Source organism: Hippichthys cyanospilos, chromosome 6 (genome assembly GCF_059441005.1).
Source record: "Hippichthys cyanospilos isolate Australia breed blue-spotted pipefish chromosome 6, RoL_Hcya_1.0, whole genome shotgun sequence".
NCBI lineage: Eukaryota > Metazoa > Chordata > Actinopteri > Syngnathiformes > Syngnathidae > Hippichthys > Hippichthys cyanospilos.
Window position 1 is genome coordinate 1,142,501 of NC_142374.1, and position 17,624 is coordinate 1,160,124.

Genomic DNA, 17,624 nt, shown 5'->3' on the forward strand with positions numbered 1-17,624 from the left:
TTCTGTTTAGATGAAGTGGGTACTTCCCCAAAGGGCCACCATTAGAAGAGTATATATGTGCATATACATATAGATGCATATGTGTATATACACATACATATATAAATAGATAGATAGACGCCATAAAGTGAAGTTGCGTTTCCGTAAAAAAAAAAAAGTCGACATGTCCATTTGTATACTAAACAGTGTTAATAAGTGCAAGCTGGTTAGCCTAATTGTGCCAGGGTGACTACAAGGTGTCTCGGAAAACACTGACTTGTGCAAAATGTAAAGCAAAGCTTACCTTGAAAATCCAATCTCAAGAAATATATGATTTGATTCACAACGATTCGTCGACCTTAACGCTACTGCTTGTACATTCCGGAAATTCAATTCTTCTTCGTCACATAGTGCTCCAAGTTTATCATAGTGCCATCTATTGACAATTTACAGCTAGGACGATCATTAAATGCGATTTGGGCATTGGTAAATCGTTCTCAATTATGTATTTATGTAATATCTATTTATTTATTCGTTCATTTATTAATTCATTTAATGATAGAAGGCATTAACCTGAGAGGAAAGTAACCATTTTCAATGAGGTTTCATTGTGTAGTATAATGATACTATACAAATGACAAGAAAACTCTTGATTCTTGAACATGACAGGGTATAGACTGAACAGTCAAGTATCACAGTCAGGAAATCAGGTGTTATAGCTTTCTTGTATATGACACTATATAATTGAAAAACCTCAGAACGAAACATTTTAAGCGAAGGGCAAAAAAAACAAACAAACAAAAAAAAAAACATATGCCCTAATGTACCCTCATACCTTTTACAAATTGGTGAGATTGAAGGGCAAAGTCCAAGTCTAATTTGGTTTTAGAATAATGCAGGTGGTTAAACTATATCAGCTGAAGCCTGCCGTTTATTGAACAACTTTTTATCCTAGCTAAAGTCCTTACATAAATCCGCTGGGATTTCTACACCTATGTCTCTTGAGCAATGTAGGTTAAAAGAAATAAATGGACAAATTGTGAAACCAGGTGCTTGGAGGTTGGATGATTTTAGTGATGTGTCAAGATCCGTGATAGAAGGGGGAGGGGGGGGGGGGGGGGGGTCACACACGCTGCAGTTAGGAGAAGCGGTAGGGGTGAGAGGCACACACAGCAGCACACTGTGAGCAGCACACGAACAGGAAGAGACAGGGAGACAAGAGAGAGCGCTACAGAGAAAAAAAACACGGTGGAAAGTGGAAAGGTGAGAAAATTGATCGGAAACGCAATGAAATTTGGACTCATTTCAACTTAATTGATAGTTCAAAGGCCAGTAAGAGCAGGCTCTTTTTGTGGCAGCGGCATGCAGTGTGGCGACTGTGTGGCAGCTGCCACCGAGAGCCACGGGAAGCCACACTTGATGCTACCAGTAGCCACTCTTTCCGAGGCATTTCCATGTTCGTCTGTGGCTGCTGGTAACATACTGGTAACAGCCTACTCATTTGCATGCTCAAGACACGTCGGGAGACGCCCCGTCCGCCATTGCTTGCAGGTCACTGGACACCTGGCCGACGGGGAGTCCCCGTATTACAATATAGCGACGCCCAGTCAGCCATTACCTGCCGCGCATTGGATAGCCGGTGAAATGTCGGCCATTGCTTGCAGCTCAATGGATAGCTCGTGGCGTCTCATTTGCATCGACCGTGACTACTCATTTGCATCGCTCGTGACTACTCGTTTGCATCGCTCGTGGTAACTCTGGAGACGCCTCTTCCGGTCATTGCGTGATAGAACATAATACAAATGTGAATAAATGAAAACACAGTCCACACTAAATAAGATACAATACCAGTACATCTAAAAAACATACATGAAATGAAAATCCGAGAAACATATTTATAAAAAAAGACAGAGGAAAATGCAACGGCAGCGACGACGAAAGAGGAATCCACACAATAATGGGTGAAATAAAAGCAACTATACAAACCAACAACAATACATTGCAAGTCTAACACGAAAAATAATAACGTGGAGGTGAAGCCAAGCCACAGAGGGAACAAGGAAATGCCTCAGAAAGAGTGACAACAAATGTGGCTACCTGTTGCAGCAGCCACAGACAACATGGAAATGCCTCGGAAAGAGTGGCTACTGGTGGCATCAAGTGTGGCTACCCGTGGCTCTCGGTGGCAGCTGCCACACAGTCGCCACACTGCATGCCGCTGCCACAAAAAGAGCCTGCTCTTACTGGAGAAAGAAACCGCACGCATGTATTCAAAATCAACTAAATTGGCAACACTGTGGCAAACTGGACAATCAAAGTGTCAGGTTCAGTTGTTAGACATTGTAACACGTGTAAGACATGTAACACAAAGCGAATTCACAAGGAGTGAAACAACCTGATTTTGCTAATTTCAGTGATTAAAAGTCAGCTAATATTAGGGTGATAAACTCTGATGTAAATTTGCGAATTGGAATATAATATAATAATATTAGTATCTTAGAATATCCCAGGTTGACAAGCCAGAGCCATGATTAGTTAGGGCCGATATCAAACATGATGTTTCAGAGTGAATGGTGAAAACCTACATGCATAGTAAGGCTGTAGGATCCACATCCAAGAATGGGTTAAACGATCTATCAAAATATCTAAGTTACATGGTTAAAAACATCCAACGGGGGCTCCACAGTCCCACAGGGGATGAATGGGAGCCCATTGAGGAGCGCAGAGAAGGAGACAACTGACGGTCATGACTTTTCAGAGAGCCAATAGCGTCTTCTGGTGAATTTCTTTTGGCAACAATGGCTGGAAGGTTTCTGAAAAAGATAAGCGAGTGTTCATTCAAAAAGCTCAAACTGAATTAGTCATGAGTTGGGTAAACCCCCATGGCCCCACGCCAATTATAAAAAAATAAAGTGGACTAATGACCCTAAATGGCAATAAGTTCCGGGGGGGGGGGGGGGGGGGGGGGGGTGACACAGAGATACACTAGGTTAAAACATTGTCCAGTAACAGGCAGAGGCATTTCATAGAGGTCTCTGGCCTGACTATAATCTGAGTTTGAAGGGTTTGAAGGTTTGCCATAGCCAGACTGACATTGGTGATCTTAAAGGGGCGGTTATGGGGCCAAGTTGGGGCCCTGGTGAAGCAACTTGGAAAGAAGCAGTTGCAGGGCCAAGTTAGCCTGGCCCCCCTTGGGCCGTTGACCCCCTGGGGCATGGCCCGGTTGGCCCGGTCATTAATCCACCCCTGGTAGCAACATCTGTCCGCTCAGGGAAAAATCTACACCAAAACAGGGCAGATATTAACAGAGAGGAGAAACAGGATCAACCCCTCAAAGCTGAGGCACTTGTTTTTTCTTAATGCCAATCTTCACTAAAGACTAGCTAAAACTTTTACTTGGATGTTGTCACGTCGGGGCATGGTGAATGGAATGCGGGTGTGCGGAAGGATGAACCAAGAGTGCAAGGAACCCAGGAGGGGATGTGCTCGAAATGAGGTTTTAATCAACAAAAGGCGGCAGAAACAAAAACTGGGCAAAGTATCAAAGCAACGAGAACTTAACCAAACTACACTTACGGGGAAGGGCGATCGTGGGGCTGGTGACCACTACGGCCGAGACAGCGAGGGAACGAAGGCGAGGGGTGACCATTACAATCCGACGACTAACAGTGACAAGGCTACAACTTAAATACACAAGACTAATTACAAAACAATGTGAAACAGCTGGAAGAGAACAAGAGGCAGGGGAAGCTGAAGGGGTGACACGCAAGGGGAGGAACGCACAGGCGACAGGTGGACAAAATTAAACTAATGGACAGGGAGGTGAGGCAGACGCGGGGAAGAAACTATTCAAACTAAATGGCTAAACAACCCAAAATCTCTACAACTAAACCCATAGCAGAACGAAACTCAGGCAGAACGTGACAGATGTTGTTTTTTTCTTTTTGTTTTAAAAATTTTAATTTATAATTGTTGTGTGGTAATCAAGGCTTACTTATGTTGTTTTCCTGTAAGTAGTTAAAGGCTTATAAATATACACAATCAGAGATTGGAACTTTTTGTTTACCTTGTTTTGAGATGGGTCTTTGTCCTGTACTTTATAATTTAATTTTTGTAGCACTCCATGTTATACTCCATGTTAAGTATGTTCAGAAGAATTTAAAATAAAGCCATATAAATAATAATTATTTGATATACTGTATCTGCAACAAAAAACTGAGAAGCTGTAAATGGACTCATGGACTCAGTCCGAGTATTCCCCGAGTCCTTTGTTACTTTATTTAGGGTTACAAGCCGAGTGTTTTGGCTTTGTCCCTCTCCTCCTCCTAACGTTTAGTGTCCGTGGATCCTAATGGCGTCCTCCCGTCCGATCCGTCTCCTCCACTTGTAGTAAGTGCGTTATTCTTTTACTATCCGTCTACACTGGTTTCATTGTGTCGCTGTTGGTTGTACTTTCTAATTTCTCTTACAGATTTTGAGTTGATACTTTATTCGGGGCACATGTGACACATTTTTAAAATTGTTACACACCCTGACACACACACGCACACACACGCACACACACACACACACACACTTCTTTAACCACTGCCAGTGTGTGTACATACCCAGTGCTGATCATTGAGGGTCTGGGTATGTGGAGGTCCATCCACCCTGCCATCAACTGAACCCCAGAGATGAAACAACATCTGTAATCTTCCCTACCTTTTTCAGTAGGACATGCTTTGCTTGTTCCACTTTGTCTTCTGAGCCTGACAGACAAATTCAGAGCAGCTTAAAGACTTCATAATTCCTTACCAGGTATATTAACTTTAGAAACAACTCCAGACACTTTAAAAAGTTTCTTTGTTAGTCATCCTTAAAATATATGTGCCAAAGTTAAAGGTCAGGGAGCAAGAATTTGTTTTTCTTGAGACATTTTGAGCATAAACGTCATTACAAAGTGATTAGATGGTAGTATACCGCAGTTTATTCACTAAATATTGAAGGTGGGTCAAGAAAATAGTCCCACAAGATGTGATGCCTCACATGATTGAATCCATGACAAAAGAATATATTTTTGTAAAAAGTTATACAAAATAATGCCTATTATTGGTTTTACCTGAAAAATCACGTGTGTGACTCACTACATCCCCCACTATTGTAATGAGTCTGTCTTCTGTGTTGGGAGAAATGAATGATTTGAGTCTTTCTAGTCGATTATTGTCTCTTGAGATCACTGCAACCTTGAAACCTGCAGTAAACACAGACAGACACGCGTGCGCGCACACACACACACACACACACAAACACCTTAGTCCAAGGTGACCAAGAGTCATTCTGTGTCATTTTATCAAATGCCTCTCACCCTATCACAGAATTATTTGTAAAAAAAAAAAAAAAAAAAAAAAAAAAGTAGTACGAAGAATCTTTTGTTGCTACAAGCTAAAATAATAAGGTCTCAAGTTTTCTCATGATGGGGAAAAACAAAAACTGAACAAAATGTAGTTTAGACACTGAAATGCCATTTTATACAGCAGTCTGGAAAAGTGTCACCTGTAGGCTTCGAATATTCTACAGTGTGTACTCTATCTGTGGCTAGTACAATACAGTGATCCCTCCTACTTCGCGGTCTCAGATATCGCGGTCTCAGTACTTCGCGTTTTTTTCCAAGAAAATAAAAAATATTTCAAAATAAAAAATCATTTAAAAATGTTCAAAAATGTACAAAAATTGAAAAAAGCAAAAAAGTACATTATACAGTACTGTATTAATCAAATAACGAAGTAATATTAGTTAATAACTATGTTAAGAATTCTTCAAGCATTCAAGTTCGTGACGTTTTTTATCTTATTTTGAAATAATTTGAAATGCATGCTTAAATTGTCGGGTCGCGTTGCATTTCCGTTTCCTGATTTACGTTCTCTGTGCGTCATTCGGCTAGTTACGGTGATGTAGTGATTGACAACGTAAGCTCATATTTATAGTTTATTATAATTTATGTTGTTAACGCACGCTACTGCCTATGTTTAGTAAGCGATGAGTGTTTATTCTGTTTGTGTGTTCGTTTGTGTAGAGGTTGCACTTTATAGTTAGCAGTTGTTGCTAACCCGCTAATGTCGGCTAAAATTACAGTAAATTCATAGATTAAGTGTTTATATGTTAGTTTACTGACTTTAAGATTGCCGTTGATTTATTATTCAACAGAAACTACATGATACACCATACATGAGCCAAAATAAATGTGAAGTTCAACGTGATGACTTGCATACTCTTTCACCTTTCACTCTTTCTTTCTCAAGTAATACTTGTTATTTAATGAATATACAATAATGTTAATAATGTTAACAAGGATAACGTAATGTTAAATAATAGGAGAAAGGAAATAAAATGGGTAAAAAAAAAAAAAGGATTGTTGATGGTTTCTGTGGCTATATTGGGGCGTACATAGAAATCGAGGAACTGATACCCTACTTCGCGGGTTTCAGACTTTGCGGGGGGTTGACAGCCCCCATTAACCGCGAAGTAGGGGGATCACTGTACTCCAATCGTAGGATGTAGCTCAAATACAACCTTGTATGACAGGGTTTTAATATTCTCCCCAAATCCTGCTTGTTGGAATTTTTTAACTTTTAAAATTTGTAGGAGTGGATGAGCTCCCAATTTTGCAGATGAAAGACCTCTATCACTTCTACCTCTTCACATTGTAGAAAATTTGAGGGCTCCAGGGGAGACACTTTTCCAGTTATTGTGGTGTACAATTGTAATTTCAAAATATTATACCAAAAACAGCTTGAACGTCAATTATTTTCATGCAAAAACTATTGACAGTAAAGACCCCCCCCCCCCCCCCCCCCCCGCATCAACAAGTTTAAGTTTATACTCATTTTTGTTTTTCTAGAAATTCTGTGATAGAAGATTTTCAGGAATTTGGGGAGATAACACCCACAGCACTTTGCAGCTATGACAAGGTGCTGTAAGAGTTTCTCAATACAATGTTTCATGCCCGATATAATCTTGATGACTGTCCAATACTAGTTCACTATTCCGATCCGGTACGATAAGAGCAGGGATGACACATGCTTTTATTTATATTTGAGTATGAACTGTTAGAGACTTGATCAAGTGATACAACTTTTAAAAAGACCCATTTTTCAAAAACCTTTAAAGGAGTTGAGAAACAAAACAAATTTTTGCACTTCATGTACTGTACATAGCTGTGCATTTCAGACAGTTTTTGCCATTTTATCATTGGAATTTTTATGCAATCTGTCTATTTTGAGTTTTACAGAAAACCCTTTGTTGTTGAAGAATAGGTATTTAATACATTAAAACCTACCGCTTAGTAAATTTCAAGATGAGACACACCAACAAACTAACAGAAAATCTGTTTTTGTCATGTATGGGCCGCATTGAATTTTTAGCCATTGAAACAACATAGTAACATCAGATAGTTACACAAAAAGATGGTACATAGATGTTTTAAAAATTGTCGTTTCTTATTTTTCTGAAATGCCTGGTTACAGCGACATCTTACACAGCCTGCATATTTATTAAATAAGGAGCAGCATAAACACAATTTCAACAGAACATACTTGCACATTTAAAAGTGTCACGGGTGACCTCCGAGCGCGAACAGGATAAAGACCCCAACCGACAATCGAGGGGTTGAGTTCAAAGAGTTTATTATAACAGAAAGCGCACATGTGGCGTGGTTAAAACAAGGGTGTCCAAAAAGGGAACGGGAAAGTACAAACAAAACTCACAAAGTACAAAATAAGGGAGAGACAAGAACGTCTAGGTGGAATCAGTCCAACTGAGAAGAAAGGCAGCAAGGGAGCGGAGGCTGCAGAAGAGCGACTAGAAACAAAGTAACAACAGAAAACATTAAGCGAGCAAAATACAACTAGAGCAAAGTACCAACCAAAAGATCACTAGAAAGAAGGACGCGGGGCAGGAGATTTCACTGGGCGCAGAGAGTATGGCAAAGAAATAACCCAGCGTTGCTCTCCTGTAGCGGCCAGCCTTAAAAAGACCCTGAGGGGTAATGGGGAACAGGTGCGCAAGGCTGGTGACCCCGCCCCCTCGTGGCACAATTGAACTCTGCTTAGGCACAAAAAATACAGAGAACCCACAGAACAAACAGAAACATGACAAAAAGTAGCACAAACATATTTCCAACAGAATATAGACACGCTCATTGTTAGAATTAGAGTTGTGACGTTCGGGAACGAACCGATTCCTTTGAACGGCTCATACACATGAACGAGTCGCGGTTGTGGGGGTTCTTTCTGTCGTTCTTTTTTCCCCTTATGCGTGTTTCACACAGATGTATTGCTCAGAAATAAACTCCGCCTTGCCTCTGTGTCTACGCACCTAGCTCCTCTGCTAGAGATAACAGTTAAGGGGGTGGGGTGAACCCAGCGCAAGAGGAGTGCTTGTGTTGTGCATGCAGTCTTCACACGAGTGCTCCAGTGGGAAATAAAGCCCTGCCGCTGTCATTGGGTCGGGTGGAGATGAAAAAAGCTCGGTTCCCAAGTGTAGCAAGCCTGGGCCGAGGAACTTCCCAGAACACCTAATTAGAGCAGTAGTCCCCAACCTTTTGATCACCGGTCATCGCCTTAGATTTGGGGGGGGCTGGCTGCTCTAAAAACCACACTCACTATGTATGTTATATCAACAGCGGCCAGATCAAGCGAAATTTTGCCTTTTGCGTGAAGTTAAAATTTTAAAACTTTTTTCACGTTGCGACAGCCAGTCAACTTCAGGAACATTCAACAGCTGACACGGGGGGGCAGGAATGAATCATGGCGGCCGCTTTGCAGTCACCGGGAGCGATCCCAACACGGCGAGCTGAGCTTTCAATACATAACAGAGCCAAGCGAGAGCACTCACCTTGCTTGTAGAAAGGCGGAAGAGACAACTGGTATGCGCAGCGTTTGCTTCACTTAACAGCTGTTGAACCAGAGTTCCTGTGCTAAGCTAACGATAGCGCAGCATTGTCAGCACAATATTTAACATGGTCTCTGCCACTTGATTGCGACATTGAAACTTTTATTTATTGGCGGACGAGTATTGCCACAAAGCGAGGGACACGCAGAGTAAAAAATAAGAAAAGAATAAAGGTGCTGTCGGTGAAAATATTGGTTCTCAGCAATGCTCTTTTTTCCGGATCTACCGTAAAGTGCACAGCAGGTTCGCTCCACTCCCCTCCCCTCTCCTCGCTCAACAAAAAAGTGGACAAAAAGTACAACAGCGACAGAAAGCCCCGCGAATGAGCGTAGAGATGCGAATTTTCACGTTCGGTGTGCACATAGCATAAAACTAATTCATCTTCAAAACATTATTTTGGGTGCAGCCCACGTGGCCCGGTACCAGGACCGGGGGTTGGGGACCACTGGATTAGAGGACCTAAGTGCTCTAGTGGTAATGCTAAGTTGCACAAGCTCTGATAGGTATGATGGTGCCAACTGCTTTAAGTACTTAATAAGGATTAATACAACTAAGTTGTGTTTGTGTGTCCATTTTTGTGTCCTTTAGTGTCCATTTTACCTCCGTAATTTGTGTTTAGAAGAAAATCCCGGTATGAGACTTTTTGTTACAGTTGAGGCTTGTTGCTGGCCGATAGAGGTAAGCCTTTGATGAGGGCACAAGTATAAGTGCATTATTGGCTGTTGCAGTATAAGTTCCATCTATTTAAGTTAGTGACACTTTCTGTATGTTATGTTTCATTTATAGTGTTTTCTATTGCATGTTAATGCTTTAATGTTATCCATTTATTCGTATGTGTAATTTAAATATTATGCCTTTGCTTATTATTGTTATTTTGATATTTCATCCAACTCTTTATCATCTAACCATTCTTTGTACATGAACCTTCCCACTCCTGAGTAAAGTCTCTCAATTAACACGTGTTGCCTGGATTCTAATTGATACACCATCCTGTACTCTGTATACACTACACCCCAAACGATCCAACCACAATGACCTCCCTAATACCTTTTACTCAGCAGGCAAGTTGGAATAAATCTTTGATCCTTGTGACTGACTTGGATAGTGTTGTGCAGTACTTGTTGGCATTCAATAAAGATGTGGACTAGAACAGCAACATGTGTTTCTTCGTCTTGCCATAACACACCTGACTGGAAGCCTGACAGATATTTTCGGTGGAGATTACCCCCTTGGTGGCAAGTAAAAAAAAAAAAAAAGAAAAGAAAAAGAAAAGGCGCACTGAACTATAAGACGCAGGTTTCATAGTGTCAGAAAGTAGAACAAAATGTACTGTGTACTGGTCTCCATCCATCCATTTTCAATGGCCGCTTATCTCCAATAGGCATGCGGGCCTGCTGGTGCCTATCTCAGCTGACTATGGACGCCCTGAACTGGTTGCCAGCCAATTGAAGGACACAGAGAGACGAACACGCACCTGATTGAAATAATCAGGATCCTAATCATGCTTCTGCTGAGCTAATCATCAGAATCAGGTATGTTGAAGGACGGAAACCATACAAAACATGCAGAGTGGCAGTCCAGGTCAAAAGAGTTTAGACACTCCAGCAATAGTGCATGTGCAGTATTGTTCTGTCATTGATTCAATTACAAAACAGATACTTGTAAATGCCCCTATGTGGACTGGTACCTTATCGTGGTGGAGGGGTTTGCGCCTGCCAATTATCCTAGGAGCTAAAATGTCTGGGGCTTGATGGCCCTGGCAAGGTCACCCATGGCAAACAGGTCTTAGGTGAGGGACCAGACTAAGTACGGACCATCGACCTCTAATGACAGATAAAATAAATGGAGTTGAGTTTTCCTCACCTGGAAGTAGGTCACTGGAGCCCCCTCTGGAACCAGGCCTGGAGGTGGGGCTCGCTGGTGAGCGCCTGGTGGCCTAGCCCGCACCCATGGGGCTCGGCCGGGCTCAGCCCAAAGTGGTAAAATGGGTTCCCCTTCCCATGGGCTCACCACCTGTGGGAGGGACCATAGGATTCCGGTGCAGTGGGAGCTGGGTGGCAGGCGGTCTGATCCCTGGTTGTGGAAGCTAGCTCTTGGGACATGACATGTCACCTCTCTGGCAGGGAAGGAGCCTGTGCTGGTGTGTGAGCCTGAGAAGTAGATATGGTCGGGACTCGCCTCCACACACAACTTGGGCTCTGGTACCAGTCCTCTTGAGAGGCGTTAGATTCTCTTCCATTCTGGAGTTTCCCACTGTGAGAGGTGCATAGCAGGTGTGGGCATACTTAGATCCCCCCAGCTCAGCACTTGTACATTGGGGTTTACCCCAGTGAATGAGAGGGTAGCCTCCCTCTGCCTTCGGGTGGGGGTGTCTGATCCGGGTGGTTTTTGATTATGCACCAAACAACAGTTTGGAGAACCAACCCTTTTTGGAGTCCTTGAAGGGTGTGCTGGAGAGCGCTCGCTCTGGGGACTAAACCATACACATAACATGCACACAAACACACACGCATACTTGCATATATATATATATATATATATATATATATATATATATATATATATATATATATATATATATATATATATATATATATATATATATATATATATATATATATATATATATATATATATATATTAAAGGAATACTGTATAAGAGTTTGAGCTTAAAGTAGTTCATTAAATGTTGCTACATTCTGTGTATGAGAGTGTGAGACTGTAAAGTGAACAAAACAATATGGGGTGCACGGGAGTGTAGTCGCGTGTGCTAGTCGCGGGGACGAGATGACCTTGGCACCTGGTGAAAAACAACTTTGAGGAAAACTACAACCAGGAGGAGTAAGCAAGCGATTCTGCAAGGGAAGAAAGACCAATGAAAGCAAGCTAAAGTTAACTGCAGTATACACATAGCCAAAAAAATAATGCCAGGATGCCTTTGTTGATGTTCCATTTGCATATTGTGTAGTATAACTCATTGCTGGGCAACTCGGATGGAGAGTACGTCTGCTGGTAGCAACAGCGGCGTACAGGGCTGTATTGAGAGGGACCCGAGACCCAGCTGCTTGTATTAGATCTGCGTGTTAGGAATAAATCCACTCGTGTGTGAAAATGCCGGCTTCCTGATACCTTTCTATTGCAGATCTAGCGCGCAAATTGTTGGATGAGTGGCAGTTGGGTAAGGTCACAAATTGGAGTCAGATTACTAACTTGAGTTCATGTTGATTTAGAAATAAAATTCCAACAATAAATATAAATATATATATATATATATATATATATATATATATATATATATATATATATATATATATATATATATATATATATATATATATATATATATATATATATGCAAGCGTGTACGCTTGTCGGCGTGTATCACGTGACTCCACATAACGTGTTGACGTTAGTTCAGACACTAAAGTGGCGACTCGAAAATCTGTCCTCTTATACATATATTTACAAGCGGAATTGAAGAAACAAGCACAGGTGAGTTTGCAGTCCCCCCACGCCATATTTGTTGTTATATGTGCTACATAACACAGCTTCGAATTTGTAGCTCGTACGTACTTATAATACCGCTGATAATGTACGGCATTCTAATCATCGACATTCTAATAATGATCTTTTTGGGTTTAAGAATCTATTGTCTTCAATCTTATCACACTTTCTTGAAGAAAACTGTTGCTTAACTTGGCCTAAAACCGAAAAAAAGATACATTGGCCAACATATCCCGCATAACTATTTGTATTTCCTGGATTATATCCAGTGTTTGCTTTCGGAGCGGAGAGGCGAACTAGGTTTCGGTTTATGAAGCGTTCCTGAGTTGGTTCAGGAATCAGTGGTTCAGAAGAATTATTCCTCCTTGTTGGTAAGGAGGAATAATTCTTCCCTTCTTTAGATCGACATGATAGATCAATTTACAAAGCGAAAAAGTAAGTCGCTATCTGGATTACAAACAGCAAGCAATGTTGCAATCGACCCCCCCCCCCTCCAAAAAAAACAACAACTGTATGTTCTGAAGCTATGATAAAAGTTACACTTTTGATTTAAACACTAAGTACTTATTATGATTTCCTTGAATAGTGGATGGGTCATCACAAATTAATTGACCAAATTAGGCCTTGTGTACATTTGACTAGCCGTACTTAAAGGGACAATGTGTAAGATTTAGACCGTTTTTCATTACGGACAGCAGGAGTTGCTGCAGGTGCTGCATTTACCATTTCCGTACCTATAACAGACATGGCAGCCTCCGCAGGAGTGCCACCACCCATGTAATATCATTTCATGATAACTCGACCAACAACTATATTTAACACAGACTGTGGGTCGTTAAAAACACATTTTTTGCAGGTTTTTTAAATTTACAATAATTTAATTGATTCATTTTGAACAAAAACGGACTAAATCTTACACATTGTCCCTTTAAACCTGCATAGTCTCTTCCTTGTAGTTTCATGATGTCACGGTTTCACATAAGTTCCATAAGTGGCTTTTTTTTTCACAACTAGTTTGCATAGCAATTAAACAGCTCAAACAGTCAGCTGCCGGTATCCACACTCTCCCCTCCAGGAAGAGCTTGCTCATTTTGTGGCAGCAGCATGCTTGTAGCAGTTGCCACACTGTTGCCACTCTATTGCCACATGATGCACGTGATGCACTAACACTACTCTCTCTGTTGCCAACTGTTGCCACTCTTTGGAGGCATTTCCTTGTTCCCTCTGTTGCTTCACCTTTGTAACGCCAGCTGTTGCCTCACTGATGCCTCTCTCGAGGCATTTCTTTGTTCCCTCTGTGGCTTCACCTCCATGTTTTTCTTTTTCATAATATGTTGGTGTATATTATTGATTTTATTTCATCCATTATTGTATGGATGCCTCTTTTCTAGCAGTTGCCGTTGAATTGTCTTATTTAGTATGGACTATGTTTTCATTTATTCACATTTGATTTCTGTCCTGACTTTCTGATTTACTTGTTGGGGCATTTGATTGACGTGCGCCAAGAGAGCCTGATGCGACAGAGGCTATCCAATGACCTGCAAGCAATGGCCACCATTACACTGGCTATCCAATGCGCTGCACGCAGTGGCTGAAAGGGGTCTTCGGACTTGCCACGAGCTGCACGCAATGGCGTTCGATTGACGAGCTGCGTCAATCAAACACACTTACTAGATATTCATAATTCAGAACAGAAATCAAATGTGAATAAATGAAAACACGGTCCATACTAAATAATAACATACAAAACCAATACATTTGAAAAATATCTAAATGAACTAAAACAATGAGAAATATCTTTATAATAAAGAATGAGGAAAATGTTCTCTCTGTCATCCAGGGGTGATTTTCACTATATAAACCAGCATCTCCAAGTGGAGATCATTTAATTAAAAATTTCAAATCACATCTCATTCCTACAGAGCCCCTCGGGTTCTAGGCCCTAGAACCTGAGGGGCTCTGTAGGAATGAGATGTGATTTGAAATACCCTAGAATCTAGGGTATGAAAAAAAAGTGTACAAATCCGTTTGCTCAGTTTATTCAACCATGCACACGCTTAAGTAAATCATCCATTTAGTTTTGTAGTCCATTTGCACGTAAAATAATTCATATCTCTGGTTCTGTACATCCTAGCACATGGCGCTCCATAACTTTTTTGTAGGTCTTTAGGTCCTAAATATGCCTAAAAAATTTCATAGCTCTAGGTGAAACTGGCCGTTACCCAGGAGAATTGTTCGACTCTATTTGGCGCTAAAAATCAATTTTTTAGATTTTATGTATGAAAACTCCAAAATACCAAATTTTACAGCAGGCCCGTCGAGTGTGGTGACTTTTCGTGCATGTTTAGGCCCTCAAAAATGCGATTTAGTTCGGAGAATAATAATAATAATAACTAGAACTGCAAGCAGCTATAAAGGGCCCTCGCAGACCTGTGCACGTTGGGGTATGAACAGGTCGGGGTATGAACAAGGACTATGAACGATGAAAAAGTAGTTGTAGATGACTTCAGTGCAGGACTCTTACCAAATATGTAAAATTTAAACAAGGTGGGACAATGTGGGTGGAGTTACTGCAGCTTTTATTGTTCCAATTTTGTGACTTTCAATGCCATATAGGCCACAGCCACTGTCGAAACATTGTACTGATTTGTGGAGGGCATAAGGCATGGCCACTGGCTTTTCAGAAAACATTTAAGGGATATCACTTCAAGGGGCTCAGCAGAGTACATAAAAACATTAAGGATTTGCTATATATTTTGTTGCCATTAGGTGGCGCTCGTACTATGATAAAAAATAGGCTTGTAGGTGTGTTTCACATTGGACTCCCATCCCATATACGAAGTTTTAAAAATATCAGATCATCTAGGTCCAATTACAGCAACTTTTACCATTTTCACGAGACATCGGATTTTGAGTTGGCATAGAGGCCACGCCCTTTATTGAAAAGTCATAAAAGTTGAGAACCTTAATGTTCCAATGTGTCATAGCTTTTCTGACCATTTTTGAGTTCATTTAGTCAAACAGGCATTTCACAGTACATAAAAGTATAAAAAATGAGATTTTTGTCCGCCACTGGATGGCGCTGTAAATGATTTGAAAGTTTATCACATAGCTGTATTATTGCATGACGTTTAAAGTCCCAGGAAAGTTTCAGATGGTTTGAAGCTGTCACAGCTGAGTTAAGATTTTTGTCACTCTTGGCGAAGGAAATATTAAACATAATTTGAAGCTCCGCCCCCATCTTTTATGTCAAGAGATCTTCACGATATTTGGCCTATGTGTGCCCCTCAGTTGGATAATGATTCATGCCAAAGTTGAAGATAATGGGGTGAATTGTTTAAGAGAAAAAGGCACTAGTTTGAGACCAGCTAATGTCTAAGAATGGGACAAAACTGCACATTAAAAAAATTCATAACAGTTTTTCTGTACATCCTAGCACATCACTTCTATTGACTTTTTTGTAGGTCATACAGTCCTTCATTTGCCTACAAAGTTTCATAGCTGTAGGTCAAACCAAACAGGATTGACCGTAATCTTTCAACTAATGACATTTTTTGCAGTCACTAGGTGGCGCTAGCTTTAAACTGGAATATATTTTTGTCGATATGTTCAGGAGAATATTTTCATCCAATGTGTGAAATTGTGAGAAGATCAGATCATCTGGGTCAAATTACAGCAACTTTTACTGGACAGATAAAGCTTCGGAATGAAAATGGTCGTAGAGGCCACGCCCATTATCGAAACTTCGTAAAATTTGGTAAAGGTCAGCAAGGCTGTCTAGAGGCTTTTCAGACTTAATTTCAGCGATATTACTTCAAAGGGCTCAGCTAAACACATAAAAACGTTTAAAAATTGTTATATTTTTGGCTGCCACTAGGTGGCGCTCGCACTATAACAAAAAATACGTTGATAGGTGTATTCCGCATTGGAAACCCATCAAATATATTAAGTTTAGACAAGATAAGACCATCTGGGACCAAACACAGCAACTTTGTTCGTTTTGGCGAGACATCAGACTGACATTTTTGTTTGCCACTAGATGGCCTTATAAGTAATTGAAGATCTTTTGAAACACATGTGTTAAGGGCTTAAGTCTTCATGTGTGTGTGAAGTTTCAGATTTTTCCAAGCTTGTAAAGCTGAGTTATAAAGGTTTGTTTCACATGTGGCAAAGTAAACATCAAAGGCATAATATGAAGCCCCGCCCCCAACATATTTGTTGGCGGATCGTCACAAAAATTTGATCAATTGTTCCTCACAGTCAGATAAAACATCACAGCAAATTTGAAGTCGATCGGGTCAAGCATTTGTGAGAAAAAAGGAGCAGTTCGGGACCTGCAAATGAGCAAAAACGGGCCAAAAGTGCACATTCAAAAATTCATAACTCTCTTTCTGTACATCTGAGCATATGGCTCGCGCTGACTTTTTTGTAGGGCTCGAGGTCCTACATAAGGCTACAAATTTTTGGAGCTCTAGGTCAAACGGGCCGGGAGTGAGAGGCTATTTTCCACTCATAAGGCCATTTTGGGGCTAATTACAGCCACTTTTTTCGTTTTGGCGAGTCATCTGACTTTGAGGTGGCGTGCAGACTACGCCCATTATCGAAAAGTTGTAAAATTTTAAAACCTTAATATTCCATATCTTAATGATATTCTGACCAATTTTCATTTGTTTTACTCAAACAGACTGAGCACAATACATGAAAGTGTAAAAAATGACATTTTAATCAACCACTAGGCGGCGCTAGTAGGTATTAAAAAAAACTTTTTTCAAAGGTGTTAAAGGCATAAGTTTCCATGTGTCTATGAAGTTTGAGATTTTTTTAAGCTAGTACATCAAAGTTACTAGGTTACTAGTTACTACAAAGTTACTAGTTAGGTTTTTGTCCCTTTTGGCGAAGGAAAAATTGAACACATAATTTGAAGCCACGCCCCTATCATATATGTCAGCGGATCTGCACCAAATTTTGCCCAGTTGTGCCCCTATGTGTGAATATGGACCACAGCAAATTTGATGGCGATTGAGTAAAGCGTTTAGGAGAAACAAGGAGCAGTTTGGGACCTGCAAACGTGCAAAAATGGGCCAAAAATGCACATTCAAAAATTCATAACTCTTTTGCTGTACATCTGAGCACATGGCTCACGCTGACTTTTTTGTAGGTCTCTAGTTCCTACATATGCCTAAAAATTTTCGTAGCTCTAGGTCAAACGG

General features: G+C 40.8%; 2 protein-coding genes across 3 annotated transcripts in view; one reads left to right on the forward strand and one right to left on the reverse strand.

Moving 5' to 3' along the window:
- znf276 (zinc finger protein 276) overlaps nt 1–378 on the reverse strand; it is a 71,580-nt gene extending 71,202 nt beyond the window's left edge. For both annotated transcript variants that reach the window (XM_088416548.1, XM_088416546.1), the window contains exon 1: nt 284–378. The gene's annotated coding sequence lies outside the window, so the exon portion shown is untranslated. The remainder of the gene's footprint in view (nt 1–283) is intronic.
- An 11,916-nt stretch (nt 379–12,294) lies between these two features.
- Nucleotides 12,295–17,624, forward strand: part of spata2l (spermatogenesis associated 2-like) — a 43,245-nt gene continuing 37,915 nt past the window's right edge. The window contains exon 1 of the mRNA XM_088417868.1: nt 12,295–12,402. The gene's annotated coding sequence lies outside the window, so the exon portion shown is untranslated. The remainder of the gene's footprint in view (nt 12,403–17,624) is intronic.